This window comes from Heterocephalus glaber, unplaced genomic scaffold (genome assembly GCF_053883595.1).
Source record: "Heterocephalus glaber isolate CG9 unplaced genomic scaffold, H.glaber_assembly_v1.0 deba00001457, whole genome shotgun sequence".
Classification (NCBI taxonomy): Eukaryota; Metazoa; Chordata; class Mammalia; order Rodentia; family Bathyergidae; genus Heterocephalus; species Heterocephalus glaber.
The window spans coordinates 48408864-48416119 of NW_028258305.1; positions in this window are offsets into that span (position 1 = coordinate 48408864).

The window sequence follows — 7256 nt, forward strand, 5'->3', positions numbered from 1 at the left end:
AGCCAAAGTGCCTGGCACATACGGCACATACCCTGTGTCCTTCCCCAGTAATCACTACTATCAATGGGAATGGTAACTGATGATAGTGATGGTCAGGTGAATAGGTGGAAACAAGACTTCAAGCCACAGATTAGCTTATATGTATTTTTAAAGCCAGACTGTAAATATCTAAGGTCTTATGAGCCAGATACAGTACATGTTATATAGTAGTACATCACATGCTTCGAAACTGCTCTTCTTCCGAAGGCTGCAGCTGTTCCTGGGTTGTTTCTAACCTATGACTGTTTGTTTGCAGAGCCATAACATTAGAGAGTGTATTTTTGAATCTACCTCCAGCTATAGGTTCTGGTGTGAGAAACAGCAGTTATTCACTTCCAGCTCTCTCCCCTGACAAACCTGCTGGGCCTGGCCAGAGATCTGAGAGCATCTAGATTGGAGTATGTAATCGATTCCAAATGTCCTAGGGAATACTGGAGAGAGAACGTCACTAATCACCCTTCAGGACCTTGGCCCTCAGAGACAGCTTCAGAAGTTTCACATACCTGTGGACAGTGGGGAGTTAAATTAGTCACAGTTTAACATGGAGGAAGATATTTAATTCCTAAAGGGAAGTGAAAAGCCAAGCTGCTTTACACAGAAGTTTTGTTAGCCCGATGTTTAAGCAAAGTACAGTAGAATTGCTTGTAAGCAACTACCATCTAAAGGACTTGCTGTGATAACTGATTCTCCATTCTCTAAAATAAATAAATAAAAATATTTAAAAACTGACCAATCCCCATAATGTGGAAATGGTCTATCAGTGATGGCGAGCATGGTGCAGTGGCTGTCAGTGCCTGAAGGCGGCGCTAAGAGGTTCGCCATCCGTGGGACCCTAGGCTAACAGCGCCTCTGCATCACACTCCCCAGCCTTGGCTTCCTTCCACTCCGTTGTACGCTTGGGAAGAGTGAGTTGTGTACCATTCATTTAACAAGTATTTGTAGAGTGTCCGTTATATGCTAAAGCATTATCTTTGTGTCTGGGATGCATCAAGCAGAGGAGAAACCCACCCCAACTTGCCTGTGCACGTATTATTAGCTGCAGTTGTTATTAAGCATACTACAAGTCAATAATTATAATCTAAACCAATAAAATATGGAAACAATTTCTACAAGACGCTGAGTGCTTTGCAGCAACTAAAGACAGATCACTAGAAATTTACCGTTAAAGCTTCAAACTGTCATACAGTGAAAATAAACATTGTAAAAAATAAAAGTTGTCTGTATTTGGTGCTTGCAAATGACTTTAAACTTTGACCATTGTAGAGACACAAAAGCTGGAAATCATACACTGTACTATTTAAGTGAGTATAATATTAGAAGGCGGGGATCCAAGAGGGTCTGTGCTCAAAAATCAACGAAGATGGTAGTTACACTCTCAGCCTTAGATCAGAAAATAGACAGATGAGTGGACATGCTGTTCTTTAAGTTGAAATAACAATTTTGTGGTACACAGGAGTTATCCTTCTGAGTTTCTCTTTTAATCCACTTTTTCGTGTAACCAGCCAGTTTCAAATGAGGGGTTATATTGTTTTAAATAGAGCTAAAGCTGACATGTCAGAAATTTCACTTTGTGGGAATTGGCAATAAATGCTTTCTATGTAGTCAGTCATATTCTTCCAAAGACTTCTCATCTAAATTTGGGAATTGTTTTTTTGAAATGTACAAATGTGCTGAATTGTTTGATATATGTGCTCCTGAAGTGTTTTTGCAGCTGGCCCTTAAGATTTAATTTCATTATCAGCTTTGCTCTCTCCCTCATTTTCAAAGCCACCACTAATTATGTTAAGTAGGTAGGGTCCTGAGTGTTTTAGGAGCTGTTTTTCAGTGTCATTTTGTCCTGAGGATTTGCCATGTTGTATACGATGTCATACAGCCCAGTCAGTCCAGAGTTGTGGGTATTTAAGGCAAGAAAATCCACAAAAAAGATGTCCCTACCTTTGCTTATAAATTCATACTTTAGAAAAGCACTTGTACCTGCACCCCTTAGTATATCTCACTGATTCACAGATCTAGGCAGTTATGTGGCTATTAGCAAAATGCAACTGATTCTAAGCCCCTCTAATAGCTCCCATATTTGCTACCATAAGAGTGGTAAGATGAATACGTCGAATTTGAAGTTATACACAGATTGAAAGATTTTTACCTGTGCAGACCTCCATACATTTTGGCATTTTAGGTATATCTTCAAATTGTACACACGGTTGGAGGACATGCAGAGCCAGGGGAAATACATAATAGTTATGAGTGTGAAAAAGCCAAGCAAGTTTCTGCCACCAGCCCATGGAAGCACAGGAAATGGCTTCATGTAGTAAGCGTCCCCAGTCTAAGCAATCTGTTGACAGAAACGGGCTCTACCCAGGGGTTTTGTGTTAATGTAATCAAACACTTCAGACGGCAGCCCAGCGAGCTCGAGTCCACCCACCTCAGAGTTTATCTTTGGCTCATCTGGAAGAGTTTATTTTAAACACTGAACATTGTTTGCTGCTGTTGAAATGAAAGTGAGAGAGTTACAAGCTTTCTTCCATTGCCATCTGGCAGATACTGATGGATCGGGTTTTTAATCCATGTGACCCCATGTGTGCGAGCTATTGTCTTTGTGTTGATCATGCAGCTGGCTTGGCTGAACTTTAAAAAGCTCACACGAAGCTCTCCAGAGCCATCCTATAGATAAATGGAATCGGTGATGTGGCAGGAGTCGCCGAAACGTTCTCAGAGACGCTGTGGACATATATATTTTTATTCTTCTTGGAATGAGCTTTTTTTCTGAATGATTCCCTTAGTGAACTGGAAAGAAGACGACTGTATTTGGACATTTTCAAATAGATAATTGAAAGCTACAAAAAAGTGACAAGAGTATAATCAGAAAAGTATGTAGGATGAGCAGATTTGGGTGTCTACATCTCATTAAAATCAGTGGTGGATGTAGGAAATCCAAACTACGCTCTTCTTTTGAGTGAAGTTTTGTCTTGCTGTTTCTTTACCCTACATATAACACAAGTGTATTCAGTACCACATATCCTACACCAAGGCAGCAGGTGCAGCACTTTGAGTAGTGCACGTGAAATAACATGCAGCAGCCAGATCAAGGGCACAATGTGTGTCATACCCACAAATGCATACATCCATGTGCATTAAGAGACTGCATGCAAATAGGTTATGTGCAAGATACAGTACCTTGGCACTAAGTTGGGAAACATTTGGATACGGTTGAGTGGTATTTAATTGTCTTTCCTATTTGAAAGCACCCTTTTGATTGTACACAGGTATGACATTTAAAACCAAAAACAACACAGAACTGTAGTGCCTACTTGTGTGAAAATTGGTTTCTACCAATCAAATGCCCCAAAGTTAGGTTTGACAGAAGAATTAAGAGACAGGCCTTCTTCCTGCAGTTCTTGGCTACTTTTTACTGGTCAGAAAGGCCCTGGAAAGAGTCATATCTTTTGCTCAGATATGTTTTCCATGTTTTGTTTTGATGACAAGAGACAACTGAGGCAAATGCCCGGACAATTCTGGGTCCACTTGCCCACTTCGTGCACGTTGCGAGGCCCGTGGCAGCAATGGGGATGTGGTGGGGGACTCTGGGTCCTAGGCTCCTGGTCTCTGCAACATAGTTGTGGCACTTTCTCCAGCAGCCTCTAGGCTCCCCACCTTTCTGGTTGTGGCAGAAGCAGTAAGTTCCATTGTCAAGCCAGCTCTTTAGTATACTTGGAGTCATTTCTGTTCCACAACTTATCCCATTCTTCCAGCCCTTCTCACTGTTGTGCAGGTGCCCACTTCACTGCATCATAACCTTCTCTCTTTAAAATGTCTGCAACAGATTCTGTTTCCCAGAAAGAAAGTAGACTATCAGAACTGACCCCAGAGGAAAAGACATACATTTGGAACGAAAGCCACCCTCCCAGGGACCAAGAAGGCAGAGACACTGGTTATTAGAGCTTGAAGGGGCGGGGATGGAGCTGCTGAGAGAGGAGCCAGAATGGCATTTCTCTGGTGAAATTAGAGCTGTAAAATGAGCCTTAGCTTCGCAACCTCAGTGACTTGAATTTATCAAAATGTTTGCCCGCAAGAAGAAGCCAACAGAGGAACTGGAAAGCTCTTTCTTTTTAGTAATAAATTGTATCTCATTAAAGAAATCCATTTGAGAAGCCAAATTATAACCAGAATCTTGATTCTTTATCCAAACAGGGGAAGTTATTTCTGAAATTGAATAGTATTTGGTGACATTATGAGTAATACTTGCGTTCGGTGAGACTTTGAGCAGAACATTAGCGCTGGAAGCGGCCCTTAAAGTGGGCCTTACAATTATGTGTTCTGCTTTGCTGGCTTTACTGCCTTCTGCATGACATATGTTCCCTTTTTCATATATGTGTTTATCATTCAAATGTTGCTAGTCTGGTTCAGGACACATTTTGCCTCTACTGTACCTCACAGAGATACAGAAGTCACCCCATGAGCCAGCCACACTCAGTAAACAGGTAGGGCTGGGGAGCACGTTACTCATAATCAGAAATACTGACAGTTTAGAGAATGCCTATTGGAGGATCTTTCCTCATGTGAGGTTTCTGGTGAGCTGATCAATTCATCACAGATGTTTTCCATTCAGGAAACATGTAATGAAGGTTTCCTTGAGCAGGCAATGTGAGTGAGATTGCAGGATATCTTGTGATAGTTAATTCTTTGTAAGTGGTGGGTAACATGTATGGATTAAAAAGACATTCATTATAGAATCCCTGGCTACCTCACAAATAGTTACCTCCCTGCTCCAAATCAGATCAGAGAAGTAGAGGTGAGAGAGATTCAGAAGGGTAGGTCTGAGTTCTCAAGTGCCAGGCTATGAGTCTGCTGAAGGCAGGAGAATATTTCTGCCTTTTCTGTACCCTAACATCAGGCACAGAGCTATCATACAGCAGTGACACAAAACTTTGGCTAACTGGTGACCTGAACACTCTGGTGCCTACCACACCATTAAGGATCAGGATAGATGGCCTGATGGGGCCTGTCCTGATAGAGGAACCTTCCTGTGCCCTAGGGAATATGCTCCTTCTTCACAAGAACAGAGCCCTTCCAGAGGTGAAGGCACTGCTTGTTCCTGCACATTCTTACTCAACAGTAGCAATGGGAAGTATGGCAGAGGCTTTGAATAAGTCAGTCATCCGTTTGACAAATAATCACTTGTAATTAGGAATTGGTATGAGGGACACTGGAATGTCTACAAAGAAGTCACACCAGCTGAAAAAACTAAATGATATCCTGTCACAGATTCCTTCCTGGATGCTTCTGCACAATTCAGTTGGATTATTGGCTGCTACCTTCCAGTTCTGTCTGGAAATCAGTGATTTCCAAAGCCACCTGCATCCAGTTGACTAAATGTGACCTGATGAAGCCAACACGGCTGTTTCGGCAATAGCCAAGGTGTATTTACTGTGCCTTAATTGATAGTCAAGTAAGTTCATACACATGAAAAAAACTGAGGTAGGCTCATTTTCTTTTTAAAATAAGGCCACAATCTCTCAAATCTTGAGCACACGGGTAACAATTAATAAGAAAATAAAATGTGGTTAAGCTCACTAAAGAAATTTATCCTAGCACAGTATGTGAGATGATATATATATTATATATAATATATATATAAATATATCCTCTAACCATTGTAACAACATTGAAAGATATCCCTAATTCTGAATTATAGACAAGGGGACAATCTTAAATGACTTTCCTGAAGTCTGAGAGGGCCAGAATTTGAACCAAAATCTTTAAAGATCTGGAGTCTGGCTCCAACCAGGAAATACTGAGAAAAAGTTAAAATTTCTTCTAAAATCAAAACAATAGTAGATAATAAATTATAAACATAATAAATATTTGCAATCTTTATTTTACATGTAGTCATTTCCTGAGTAGACATTATTTTACATGGGATTATTTCTGCTGGGTAGGTTAAAATGTGTTAATTTTTTTCATTGACTATGCTATATTTAGTCTCTCTGTCAACACAAGTTAATTGGAAAGTTTTCTGCACAATACCCGAAGTGTAAATTTATCACAGTAGTTAGATATCTAACTCAAAGCCTAGTCTAGAGTGCTGGTTTCCCACCAGAGGGATGCACATTATCTTTCATTGGTTTGGAGAACTTGCACAAACAATGAAGACGTCCGAGTTAAATCATAATTCAGTGATCAAAAGAGCCACGTTACTCTGTAACAAACACATCTTGAAATGTAAGTTGCACCTTCTAACATTTTTGACACATCCTATGAATGAAAACCCACAAAGACTCCAAATATTTAGAAAAATTTTTCTACTACGCAATTGATAACATACTTGGAATATCAATTTCTAAAGTGAGAGGTGATAGAGAAAATATTTTTGTGTTTACTTTTTGCACACACAACACACATACAAAATACATCTGAACGATCTTTGGCCTCCGGACATGACAGGCTAGGTCATGTAGACCAATCCTCAATTTAAGAAAAACAAAAATTCTGGATGAAATTTAAAATACAATTTTTCTTAAAAATATCAGTCTGTCTCAAGCTGGTGAGAAATTTTTAGCTCAAAATCAGGCCCAAATGAAGATGAGAACCCTAAAAATTCAGAGAGAATACAAAGTTATGTTTACCCAGAGGGCATTTGTCTCCCTACAAGAGACAACACTGAAGGTTGAACTTTTCTTTTGATTGGCTAGCACCTGGAGAAAAATAGAAGTGAAAATCTGCACAAAATCTCAGAATTGGGGTTTGATAGCTACCACGCAGATTCACACTAAGCTGGATTCTGAAGAACGACATGCTCTAGGCAAGCGTGTGTGTAAATGAGCGTACCCCAGCTCTCCGAGAGACAGGAGTTCCACAAATGCTGAGCATAAGAGGGAATAGATAAAGAAAAAATATCTCTGGAAGACTAGAAACTGAACATGGCCCTCCAACCACAGGCACTCATTGAATGTTACCAGGACAATTCAAGGAAGCTCAAATCATTGATTTGGTAAAAAATTGATAGGGAAGGGCTGTCTCCTAAATGACAGTGGGAAAAGACCCGAATCCTCCTCAGAGAAAGGCATCTTCATAAAAGCGCTGGGCAACTTCTCTAACTTTTTTCAAGAACAATCACTAGTACTAAGGACTCAGGCACAGGCACCAGGAATGAGAACAATAGCATTGATCTCTGTATTTCAGATATGGGAATTATCAGGCATAAATGATAAAAATAACTG